We start from the raw sequence: 13,309 nt of genomic DNA, 5'->3' as shown, positions 1-13,309 counted from the left end.
GTAACTGGATTTTTTTTTCAGTATTTTGGGAGTCTCTCCCCTGATTTTCCCCTCCCATTTTAGCTCCTGTTCTGCCTTCCACAGTAAAACATAATGAAAATTTCAAGGTTTTAAAGATTTCACAGTATGAATGTGATGCATACACACAGCACACACACATATACACACACATCTGCCAAGATCATACTTTCCTACAGTTATGTAAAAAACCCCTGTATAAAAGAAAATATTTGTTCTGTATTTATTGCAGTATGCGAAATAATAAGCAAAGAGCTGCCTTTTCTTTATGGTTTTCTTTGTTTTCTTGGGTCAGTTTTTTCCTGACTTTGCTAAGTTCCAAATTGGTAAAACATCTCAGTGATATAATTTTTCTCTTCCCTGTCAGGCTCCTGTGTTTTTCCTCATCGCATTTGGAAGCAAAGTAACATCACACATCCTCATAGAAAAAAAGAAAAACATTTCCCATTTGGAGTTCTGTGTGGCCCTGGTCAGTTTTCTGTATTGGAGTGCAGCTTCTCGACCTGCGTCTGTATTAGAAGACAGCCAGTGAAATTGGGCTTTGAGGCTGAATCCGGAGCAAGAAAAAAAAAAAAATAAAAAAAAACAGGGTTTCTTGAAACAGTCTTACCACAGAATGATAACTAACAAATATACAGCGAATTTGCGTCAAAAGAAGGTCTTGCAAATTGTGGCACAGCAGATATACCTTGTGAACCTCTTCATCCTCGAAGATGTTGTTTCCTAGCTGGTCCGCTCCTCTTCTTGCCCTGTGCTGACGTAATCGGCGGCCTCCAGCTTGATGCTATAGAACACATTCTGTGTCTCGGACCCAGACATGGCTTGGAAGGGCCGTAAACTCCAAGCAGTGGAATTCTTTGTTTTTTTGTTCTCCGAGGAAGTGACCGCTGACTTTTAACATATAGTGTCTCCGAGTGCCAATGTCCCATTGCTGTCTTTCACAGCTACCCATTGGCGTTCTCCCATTTTCTTACCCAACACTCCGCTTCACTCAGTTCTGCCCTGGGAAAAGTTTACAACGGATCCAGAGTTCTGTTCTCCTTTGATTCTGAAGAAAGGACTAATCTGTTGTTCAGTGGGAGACCACAGAAAGGACAACAGTTTGAAATGCACTCAAGGCCTCTAGTATCGCTAATATAGGAAAACTGGAGGGAAGAATGATATGGGAACAATGATAAGAGAATGTGTGCGTTTGTGAGTGGGTGTGTGTGCCTAAAGGTTTGTCTATTTAAAGGAAATTATGGAATCAAACACCTATTTGGTTTGTGTGTTTTTTGCACAAATGGCTGATCTTATCCTGAGCAGTGTCCACAGAGGTGAGGGATAGAGATGACAGAAATTATAGTCACTTGTCCACACCCAGATTAATAATAGCCATTATTGTAAAAAAAAAAAAAAAAAAACTTAATTCCTTGTATTATTCATCGAGATGCTGGGAAGTTAGGATTCTTACAGAATTCCGTATGTGAAGGATGAAAGGATTAAAATCTCAGAAGGAAACATGTCGTTCTCTGTCGCAGCATCTCAAGTCATTTAACAGGGACATTTGGCTGGGACACAGAAGACCACTTTAAGCTTCATGTGAAGACCCCTTGGGGCTCAACAACATATCCGTCAACTGCTTGTCCAGTTCTCAGCAGTGTAACCAAAATGAAATGACATTTAATTCCAGTTCTGCCCTGTGGTTCAAGGTTTGACTCGTCTCAAGATGCCAGATTGTAGGTCCCATGTGGTTAAATATCACGAAAAATGGAGGTGGCACCTGCTAGAATAGCCACACTGAATGTTCACTCGATGGACAGAGAATTCACTGCTGCCCACACACTGGCATTGGGCATTAGACCAAGTGGAGAGAGATGGTGTTTCGGATACGCCTACGGTTTAAGGATTTATGACTTAACGTCGGTTTTTAGTACACTCTTGGCCTGGGGTCGTTGGCAGAGGCTGTCAGGACAGCTAAGCTAAGATAACTCATTTGATGGTGCCTTGCCATGGATTCCCTTGGACAATGGTTGTTTATACTCCAACCAGAGTTTTGCCGTCACTGTGGTGTTAGAGAAAGGCCTGGGTGAGTTCTGCGAGAAGGCTACAGAAAACGGCATCTAATGCACAATAGTCTATTTTAAAACACTTTAAAATTTTATGTTGTTTTCATTCATTTTTTTGTATTAGTTTCCTTTTGGGTTACTGTCGTACACCCAGATCAGTCATCTCAGCTCTGGCCATCAACTCATCTCCTCTAAACTAGACAAGCAAGGTTGCTTTCATGTCCTCCAGAATTTCATCTGACTCTTTTCCAAGAATAATTCCAAGTTCTTGACAAGCAATCTCATCACATATTTGGGTTGGAGAGGCCATGACACCACCATCAGTTTCTAACAGGGCAGAGTTTGACAAAAGTTGACAGCTTAGGTATACTGTTTATGCATAATTAAACATTGCAAAGTATTCTTAGATTTGGATCCATAAATACAATGTAGTATCCAGAGAGAATCTAACAAGTTTCCAATTGAACACTTAGGACTTTCCATAGCTGGTCAGTTTATGTTTTGAGCCCTGCAGGAAGTCAAAATGCTAAAGGTTACAGTGGCCTGCGGATTTTCCTCTAACTTTTAAAAACACTCAACTGCGCATCACTTTCCACCTGCTTTCCATTTAGAGCATCATCCCTTCCTTTTACACCGCAGACCCCTGGTCTCCATGATTATTCATCTCCACCTCATAGAGCTCATCAAACCACAAGCCCTGGTATCATGAGCAAAAAAACTGCCTGTTACCACTCTTTCAATACCATTAAATTCATTGCCTTTGATACACAGTTTTCTACCTAAAGGTGATTAAGCTGGAAAAATAAGTTATGCGTAAAAATGAAAATGTGAATAATTTCTTGGCATTGGTTCATTCCCTTTTAGTCTGTGGACAACAGATTGAAGCTTCTCTCCACCATGATTTGTAATTTACTGACCGACCCTCTTTAGAAACTGTTTAAAGTCCCTGTCACAGCTGTATACGAAAGGGGGCATCCTGAAATGAATCACATGATGGAGACTCACAGTTGTTTCAGTCTGTTTTGGTAATTGCCTCTACAATTTTATTACTTTTAAATCTGCTTATCTCCACTGTGTGAATTGAATGTCGCCTGGTGCTTATTGGAATAGTAAGATGATTAGGAAAAGTGAAGATTATATTTCCCGGGAGATGTCTGTGGCAAAGTCATTGCAAGGCAAATTATCTTAAACATAATGCCAGTCAGTTTATATATTTTACTTACGTATACTCCCACACACACACACACACACACACACACACACACACACGCACACTCCCCAGTGCAGCTGGAAAACATCCAGTCCTTTAATGATGCATGCCATAACATTTATTTGATGTATCATATCTCCACAATGAATTCATTTCATCCCCCAATTATTCTTATGACATAATTCAAATTCCATGATATACATCTAAAAGCTGCCTCCCATAAAACCTGAGCAGACCAAAATGCGCAATGAAAGGGTAAATAAACTTTGATTATGGCCCTTTTCATTATGTGCTCATTATCAAATTTTGAAATGTTTAATAATTAAGCGACTGAGTTACAGAGGTGAAAAAAGTTCATTTATCAGCTAATTGGCAGAGCTTTGAAAGAATAAAAAAGCTGAATTTGAATTGATATTCATGAACAAGGTTTTAAAATTGTTACATTCTGTCCTAATGAATTTACGAAATGGCAAGAAATGAGGTACAAAACACATAAATTGACTTTTTACATCACTTGGGTTTATAAACAATAGCATGTCACAGGCCAGATCTAATAAGACAAAGCATTTTGGCTTTATGATTTATCAGTGTTGCTATTAAATGTATATAAAATAACAAACATGAAGCTTGAAGATTAGTTACGACATTATATGTTTTTTTTTTTTTTTTGACATTTTAATTGGACTATGTCTTCATTTAGCAAACATAAGACCCAATATTCAGTGACCAAATGGTTTCTATTCTACCAAAGTAACAAAATACTAAATTATAAAATACAAAGTCTATTTTTGCCTGTAAATAGTATCTCACTGTAAGAAAAAAATCTGAAAGGTTTTATCTTAAGTCAATGTCTTCTACAGCAAGCCTTAATATAAAATTTGGTTCTTGTAAATTTAACCCTGGCAATTTATTGATGAAGTTTCATTAATTTTGGCTGTTAAATATCATTTTCACCCTTCATGTCTTTCAGATTGCTATCTGTAGGTTTTTCTTTTTGGTAGAGAGCCAGTATGGCTCATGTGTCCACATTTACACGTCTCAAAATCTGAGTTCTTAGGGATCGAACTAAAGTAACACTCTTGTACAGTTTGGGAAGGGCTCTTGAAAGACATGATAAGAATCACTCATGGAAGAAGCAGGACTGAGGAACAGAGAGAGCTGATGGTGGCTTATCTCATTTCTGATCAAACCAAAATTGGAGTAGTTCACTTTCAATAAAGTAAGCCATGGGGGTAACACATAAATAAATGTATATTCTGTAGACCCCTATGAAGTGAACTCATTTCATGGTTTTCCAAGAGCTTTTTAGGTTTGACAATATAGTATAAATGTATATAAGTCAGTATAAATAATAAATATCTATATAAAAGTTATATATCATTGTTACAATACATCTAAAGTTTGCTTTGCTAAAATACATCAATACATTACGTTTTCGCATGGGAGGTACTACGCACTTTGCGGACTGCACTGTGATATTTCCAGATTTACTTGTTTTGTTTTAAACTTCAGCTTGTGGGAGGCAGAGTTAAGTCAGTTTTGCACTGCACCCATTTAGCCCCATCCCACTGCAGTTTGCTGTCCACCACAATGGGTTGCAAATAAAACAAAAATTTTCTACATCCGTTTGGGGAAAAAGAGTGAGAACACGAGGAGAACCCAAGGAAAAAAGCAGATGTGTAGAGACGCCTCGCAGGAGAACAATTAAACAAACGCTTTTTGTACAGAGATATATTTTTATGAAAATAAATTTGTATTATAAAAAAGATTTAAAAAAATGGACTGACTGAACTGTAAATTGTTTTTCATTATTGTAGTAAAAATGCTAGTGGGGAAATTAAAAAAAAATTATATATATATCAAACTGATATATATGTAATTCAAATAAAAACAAAGCTTTTTTTGTAAATGTAATAAAGATTGTATATACAAGTTTACATACTTAGTGTACATATGTAATACCGATATGGCTAGTCTGCAATATATAAAATGTATTTTATCTGTCTGTATATGATGCTTTGCATTGTGTTTAAGCTTATTCTACTTTCTTGAACTTGAAACCTATTTTAAAGTTTTTTTTTTTTTTTGAATAAAATGTTTTAAAAATTGTTGGCTTTTGTATATCGTTAATTGAAGGATACCATGGAGCCTGTGCTTAAGCAAAGAGCTAGGTTTGTCGTTTACGTCAACCTACTTAAGTGCTTGACAATAAACAAAGTGTATAGGTAATTGTTGATCATTAACCGTTAACTCTTTGTTGTTGCAGTTGTGAGGTAGAACCTGTAAGTACTGTAACGAATAGCTGACTAGTACAGCAATTCTCTCCAGGATATTTTTACTAAACATTCAGCTCTGGCATTCACAGCAAACTGGCATGAAATAGCTTCATACCTTTTCTGTTGTAACACCTTTAATATGAGAAATCAAAACTGTTCAGAAGAGGAAACTTTTGTTTGATAGGAGCTGTGTGACCCAACGCCCCGGCAGAACGACCAAACAACCACAAGTGGATTTACGTTTAAATTTGCAATGTGCACACACTTTGTTGAAGGTGAACTTCTTTCACCTTCTTCAGTTGAATATGAGTGCAAGCTCAGGCTGGGTGTATTTTCAGAATAACATACCAGAAGGGAGTGCCAGGAACTGAACTAATAAATGAGTGCCATATTTTAGAGTCCATATTTTAGAGTTCTCACTTGTAAAAGATCGCTAGCCGTTAATCGCACCTGTTCAATCCAAATTGTAGGTAGCAGTTAAATGTTAGCATCTGGTGACTAGAGAATGAACACAACACATGGAACACCACAGGTCAACATCATGCGTTGTAAGGTCAGACTGGATAATGAAGGTCATTTAGATTCTCGACCATGGAGTCCTAGTTCAATAGCAAACATCCTCAAGTTTTGATAGTGAGAAAAATCATTTAACTACAAAACCTTAAATAAATGCGTCAGCCTTGCTAAATGCTTCTCTAGCCATAATTCTCATTTCTTCTAAGTATAGAGGACTGGAGAAAGTAAAGAACATGTGTGCAGTAGTTTCCATCTGCAGTAAACTCAAAGAGAAGTGGATATAAATGACATTTTGAGTTTTTCAAAAATAGTTAACTGATTACTTACTGTATATACACATGTCAGTGGTAAAAATCTATTTATGAAAAGAAGACTGGTTTATAGAAGAAGAGATGTTGACTTCAGGAAGAGGATGCTGTTGGGGAGAAGCGGATGAGGACAGTGTTCATCTGTCTGTTTCTTCTTCCAGGGTAAGTCGTTTCTCACTGTCACACGGACTTAAATAGGGGAGTCACGGCAACTGGGTGTTTGTAAAAGGTGACTAGTCTACTAATGTTAGGGTGGCATTGTTACCCGCTTGGCAAGCAGTTGCAGGCCTTCATAAGTGTTTGCTGTAGGTGTATGTCTACATTGTAAGTAGGCGTACTGTCCATGTGCCACAAACTTCATATGAGTTTGTGCACTGTATATTTTATTGTACGTCTGAGTGAATTATGCAGTTGTGCTGTAATGCATGAAGCATTTATAACAGCTGGGTGATCACAAAGGCGGTATGTTTATTGTAAGTTACACAACAGCACAACGGAACGCCCCACTTGGGATTCTCAAGAAGCCCACGCAGCCGGGATGATCAAAAGTAATGCGGGTGCATGCAAATTCATTTGATGCCTCTGCAGTGCAACCCATATTTTAAAGGAATAAGTGCATAACTGGGGAAACTAGCTAAAAAAAATGGCAGGCGGTTTTTTCCATGGAGAAAAATTTCTTGTAGCATCTCTTTAGCCATTTATCAAGATGTGTGATTCTTTAAAGCATCAAATGAATATTCATCTGTAACCCTGAAGCAGAGACAGAAAAAGTCCCCAGGGTTGTCGATGTCACTTACCATACTGAAATTTTACAAAAAAATTTCCCTCTATTTTTCAAGGTTTTTTTCTTTGGAGCAGTAATTCAGCCAGACACTGTAGTCAGAAACTGCAACTGCAGCTGCAACTGATTGTCACGCCTGGCATCTTGGTGAGAGGAAAATGTGCTTCCTTCCTTTTTCTTTAACCATCGATAAATCAAAAAAACCCTTTTCAGTGCCAAAAGTGTTTATTAAATTGCCCAAGTGAGTGAGAAAATTGATCTATATTCAATATTTAGAAGTGTCCACAACATTCCACAAGCCATGAGCTAGAAAATCAGTATACATATTTACCACTCTCCTGGAAGCGAGCAAATGAATCCTTTAAATAACCTTTCTTAATTCTTGTAGGAAGGACTAAATTGTTTACACCAAAAGGGGAATCAATAATAAAGACATGAACCAGGTAAAACATTTTAAATGACAGACGCAGCAAGACCTTTACATAGAATTCTGCATGAATATCTTTTCCCTTTATTACAATTCACCATTCCCACAAAATACAGCGATTCATCAAAACCAATTCATTACAGGCTTGCTCAACAATGAGTTTTCCATTTTACCTTGAAATTAAGCATGGGCAACACTAAAACATGCAATATATAGGACCACTTAAAGGCTATTTTGCTGTTTTGGCCTAAAAGCAAAAAGTGCTATTGGATAGGTAACAAAATGAAAAACAACCATGACAGAGACATAACAGGGGAATTGAGGGTTTGTGTATGATATGAAAATATAGTCATGTGCTGCTTAACGACGATTCACTTAATGACTGACCGCATATATGACGGTGGTCCCATAGGATTATAATCGAGTTGAAAAAATTGTATTGACTAGCGATGTCATAGGCGTCAACATTGTAGCGTAATAAAAGTATAGCACATACAATTATGTACAGTACATAATACTTGATAATCAACATCTATGTTACTGGTTTATGTATACTATACTGTACTTTTTATCATTGTTTTACAGTGTACTCTTTCTACTTATAAAAAAGTTTACTGTAAAACAATATTCGATGTTATGCCAGCAGCAGTATGATAAATCTTGCGTTTACTGTGTCCCTTGACTGCACTGAGGCTATACCATGTGTTTGTATAAGTACACTCTATGATCGAGGCTATACCATCTAGGTCTGTATAAGTACACTCTATGATGTTCGCACAACAGCAAAATGGCCTAATGACACATTTCTCAGAACTTATTCCCGTCATTAAGCGACACATATCTGTATAGCAAACTAAGTTAGCTTAACTGTAGAATGAATGAGTGACTTTCCTCCTGACCTGTATGGGACATCTACTCTGTCATACTGACTGAATCAAAAGAATTACCCAAAGTTTTTTTGAGAGGCATGTCTAAATCTGGACAGACAGAAAATTCTACCTGTAATTTGAAATTTCTGTTAGTTTATTTGGTGCTTAGGGGGTGCGGTGGCGCAGTGGCGCAGTGGGTTGGACCACAGTCCTGCTCTCCCGTGGGTCTGGGGTTTGAGTCCCGCTTAGGGTGCCTGGCAACGGACTGGTGTCCCGTCCCGGGTGTGTCCCCTCCCCCTACACCCTGTGTTGTCGGGTAGGCTCCGCGACCCTGTATGGGACAAGCGGTTCTGAAAGTGTGTGTATTTGGTGCTTTGTTGCAGGAAAAGGAACAGCTTTTGAACTTTTTTCTTTTATAATTGTCTAGTTGTACATCTTCAGCACTTATATTCATTTCTTCATTTGCCAGATTCTTTTCTTCTTCTAAATTCCTCATCTAAAAACAATGGTATCAAGTACATTTAGAGTATCTGGCATATAAAAGTATACATAAAGTGATTCAGAAACTGATTAAATATGCATCTATAGTAATGTATTTACACTGCATTGTACTTTATGGTGACAGCAGTACGAGGACTTGTATTAGCAGTTGTAGTTTCTCACCATCTTGATCCTGGTATACTAACAGGGACAAAGATCAATCCTGGCCTCGCAAAAAACAGTTGGATCAACAGGGAGATTAATATTGCATTCATGTAACTGATCTGTTGGAGAGTCAAGTCCAAGATCAAGTCCATAACTGGCATTTAGAGTCACACTGCTCTTCTCAGAAATGCTGTATTTGGGAAAAAAAAAAAAAGACAAAAATTGACAATAGTTCAGTTTACCCCATACTTGGTGAAAAAATTGCACATTGCAGGAGAATTTAATTCTGTACTAGGAACTTTTATTTGTTGAATGTATCACGCATAGCTCAGTGCTGTATTACAAAACAGAATTGCTAAAGGAACATGAACAAAGAGTGACAAAATCTACACACACACACACACACACACACACACACACACACTGTCTAAAACCGCTTGTCCCAAGCAGGGTCACGGTGAGCCGAAGCCTAACCCGGCAGCACAGGGTACAAGGCTGGAGGGCGAGGGGACACACCCAGGACCGGACGCCAGTCCACCACAAGAAACCCCAAGTGGGACTCGAACCCTAGACTCAAAAAAAAAGGTATTTTTGCCAACGTTTTCTCCAAAGCAACAAAATTAAGCTACTTACAACTCCTCCCATGTATATAGTTGAGTAATTTTACTGGAACATTTCAGGATAAGTACCTTCCTGAGGGATGCTACAGTTGGAGGTAGGATTTAATCTGAAACATTTGAGTTCAAGGACAGGTGCTCTAACCCCTATGCTACCAACTGGCCCTATATAACTAGCTTTAGATGAAAGTATCTGAAAAGAAAGACAATAAAAAAAATTCTCTCCAAGTGTCTTTTTGTTGCATATGCCTGGAGCACTGATATCAGTACAATAAGTTCCACTCCAGTTCCAAGAGTGAGAAAGGGAAGAGCTTCTGAACTTAAGCAAACACTTTCTGTATGGGGAAAATAATAATAATAAAAAAACATAGTTATTACTGGGGAGGAGAAGAAAGAAAAATAATTTTAATATATATTTGATTGATATGTGTCCTAAAAATTCTTTCCACGTATACCCATGACTCAGGTAGTCCTGATTATGTCTGATGGATTCAAAGGGGAAAAAAAACTGACTTACTGAAATGTCTGCTTTGGATTTTTGTTATTCAGACATGCCCGTGAATGACCATCTCTTGTGTTGTTTTTCCCAATGGACTCAGGACCACCATGATGATTTAAATGCCCTGAGGAAGAATAGGCTCTTCCTTTATTAAGAGGTCTGCAAGGTTCATAATTCATATTAATGTGAGAAACTCTCCAGATTGCACCCCCACACCCCCATTTCATGACTCTTTGGCTCCGTGTTAAAGGTTCTGGTTTAAGGGTGTGGGAGCCCTCAATGATATACAAAGGTTACTAAAGAGAATGTTGTCTAACACTGTCACCAGATACGGAATTCCAGAAACATCTTGACTCCTTGCTCTCTCTGTGTCACACCTTGGGAGAGGTTTCATGAGATCACTGTGGAGAGATGGAGAGCTTTGAGTGTTTGTCACTTCCTCCAATCCCTCAGACCTTCTACAACAAGCACTCCTTGCTGTGAAGTAGTCGACCTTCGGCTTCCATTACAGTCAGATAGAAGGAATGGCTTCAATGAAAGAAGGGATGAGATGATAGTAAAAGGTTCAAGCCATGCGTGGCAAACCCATCCTTTAGGAGAAACAACCTTTCATACTCTCACTACATCTGTGAGTCCTTATACAGGAGTGGGGTAATTACCAGTAATCATTGTCACCATGCCCTAGGTCGGAGAGGTGGTGACCTGTTAACTGGTGAGGTTAAAACCTGCCTGGATTGATTAATTGACTGCCTTTACAAGGGTCATTAGTCACCTGTGAGGCTCACCTGGTTCCAACAGTGATTAATCAAAAACCATCAAGTGGTCTGATCAGGGGAGGGCTGCCATGGCAATGGCTTTACTTGCATCCACCTAGCCAGTCAGTTTCAGGGTCAAGAGCCAGGGTTATTTGTTTCCTTATTTGTTCACTGATGGCTGGGAGAAATATGCGTTGCTGACTCAGCCATAATTAATGGGCATACAATTAGTTCTGCTGACTGTTGAATCAAGTTACAGTTATTCTCTTCAATGAATTTTCCACTGTTGTGATTTGAACGTGGCTTAAGGTAGGGTTTCTCCTTTCTTTTTAGGGGCATGGAGTCCTAGACACTTCACTCTGTTAGAGCAGGTGCTTAGTGGAAAGGAATTCTGGGACTAGTGTAAATTCCCAGAAAGGTGTATGTGTGTAATTCACCTAGTCATGTTTCCATGGCTTAACCGAATCCACCAGCGCTCAAGTCTGTCTATTATTTACTTGGGCACAGGTGCAAGATTGGTGAATGTTTGGAGATTTAATGGAATAAATGAATGTGCTCTGCAAGTAAACAATAATGAGAATATTAATTGGAAGTAGTAAGCAGGAGGAAAGTGTTTTTAAACAAGCACTAAATCATTGAATAATAGAATAATTACCCATAATAGTAATTCATGCTTCTGAGGCAAACAATGTACTCTTAGTGGTTGAATTTTTGGGGGGGCTGTTTTGTGTATTATATCATTTTAATGACTGCGTGAAATGTGAAACTTATCATGCATTTTCCGGACAACTTTGTTTCCTTTCATGTTAGGTTTGTACAATAATCTATGTTCAGTGGTGTATATTGATTTACACATTCTGGTTAAATATCAAATTTTTTTGAAATTATGCTTAGGTTTGCAGTCCTCTGTAAACTACATTCTTTTCCCATGGAAGTTGCACATCACTTTAGAAAAGAAAAGAAAAAAAAAAACAAAAGCTGAACAATGGAAAAGGACAATTGGATTTTTGTAGTAAAACAATTTTAAATGAGGTACTTTCCCAAGGGTGTCTTTTCAACCAGCGTGCTGATTGCATTTCTGCTGTGGAACCAGAGGAAGGAAGTCCTGGATGGTTTGTGGTGGGTCTGTGGAGTTCTTGCAAGAAGAGCCTCAGAAGCACAGATGGACTGACAGCAGCTGCACAACAATGATGAAATCTGTCCTTTAGATCACCGAACAAATGCCGGACACCTTGCACCGGGGTCTTCGGGATGCGAGCGTAGTTTATTTAATGGAGTGGAAAACATCCAGGTTTAACCCAGGTGTCCCATTATGAATCCGTTTTGAATAAACCTGGATTTGTTGTGTGATATTTTCGTGCATATTTATTTAAAGTTGGAGAGGGATTTGATAGTAGATTTGGCACCAGGAGCTTCAGTTGACAAATGTCCACATGAGATGTTTGCCAAATATTTTTCTGTTTGCTGGATGAAAGAAGGAAATAGATGTATTGAAGTGGAATGTCAAGCAGCGCATGTCGACTTCTTAACAAATCGACCACAAATCTCTATTTGTGTTGGTAAGACGGGTGCGTCACTTTCCTCTGCATACTTAATGCTTGTAAAACATGTAAACCTTCATCTGCCTGCTTGCAGGAATTAAGTGGATTTTTTTTTCTTTTTTTTTGAGTTGAAAGATGTTTAATGGCGGATTTGTGCATTTTGGCTTTAGGTGATGCGACAACACTCAAAAAAAACAAGTGTCTGAAGAAACATGATGACATAGTTTGCTACTTACTTTTGCAGGACTACATCTAGCTCTTCAGGAATGTAGCTCCTGGCATACATCAGTCCTTTGTCTTCATTTTCCAATGAAAAATTTTACGAATCACATTCATTTTCATGTATCTTTTCCCTATCCATCCATGCCTTTCTTTTGGTTCACGTCATGGGGTAGACCAGTTCATAAGCCTTAATGGTGGTGTCACTCACTGGAGCATCTGATAATTCTACACCATTAGATGATTTGTCATAAGCAATTCAGGTGAGAGTCCTGCTTATGTTTTTAAAATTGAAGTCAGATGGTGACACAATATTTACAAATATTAAAATGGATTAGTCTCTCTGTTACAACTGAGCATAGTCTTCAGCACTTGATGTTCTGAGGATTTGGTCACCTTCAGATTTCAATCTAATGACAGGGATCCATACTTGCTTTTCTCCTTTATTTCACTCAAATCCACCCACAATTTCCTTGGGTCATAGTTAAGAATAGTAGCTTAAAGAGTTTATTGTATGGACTTCTTCTGGCTCCAATTGTTGCTATTATCTTAATAAACCACTTATATTTATTAATTTAGC

General features: G+C 38.2%; 1 protein-coding gene across 2 annotated transcripts in view; it reads left to right on the top strand.

Moving 5' to 3' along the window:
• Positions 1 to 4,500, top strand: part of csmd2 (CUB and Sushi multiple domains 2) — a 246,732-nt gene extending 242,232 nt beyond the window's left edge. For both annotated transcript variants that reach the window (XM_029248162.1, XM_029248161.1), the window contains exon 71: positions 386 to 4,500. The gene's annotated coding sequence lies outside the window, so the exon portion shown is untranslated. The remainder of the gene's footprint in view (positions 1 to 385) is intronic.
• The last annotated feature ends 8,809 nt before the right edge of the window (positions 4,501 to 13,309 follow it).

This window comes from Scleropages formosus, chromosome 23 (genome assembly GCF_900964775.1).
Source record: "Scleropages formosus chromosome 23, fSclFor1.1, whole genome shotgun sequence".
NCBI classification, from domain to species: domain Eukaryota; kingdom Metazoa; phylum Chordata; class Actinopteri; order Osteoglossiformes; family Osteoglossidae; genus Scleropages; species Scleropages formosus.
Note: the sequence above shows the minus strand (reverse complement) of the source record. Positions and strands in the feature narration are given on the sequence as shown.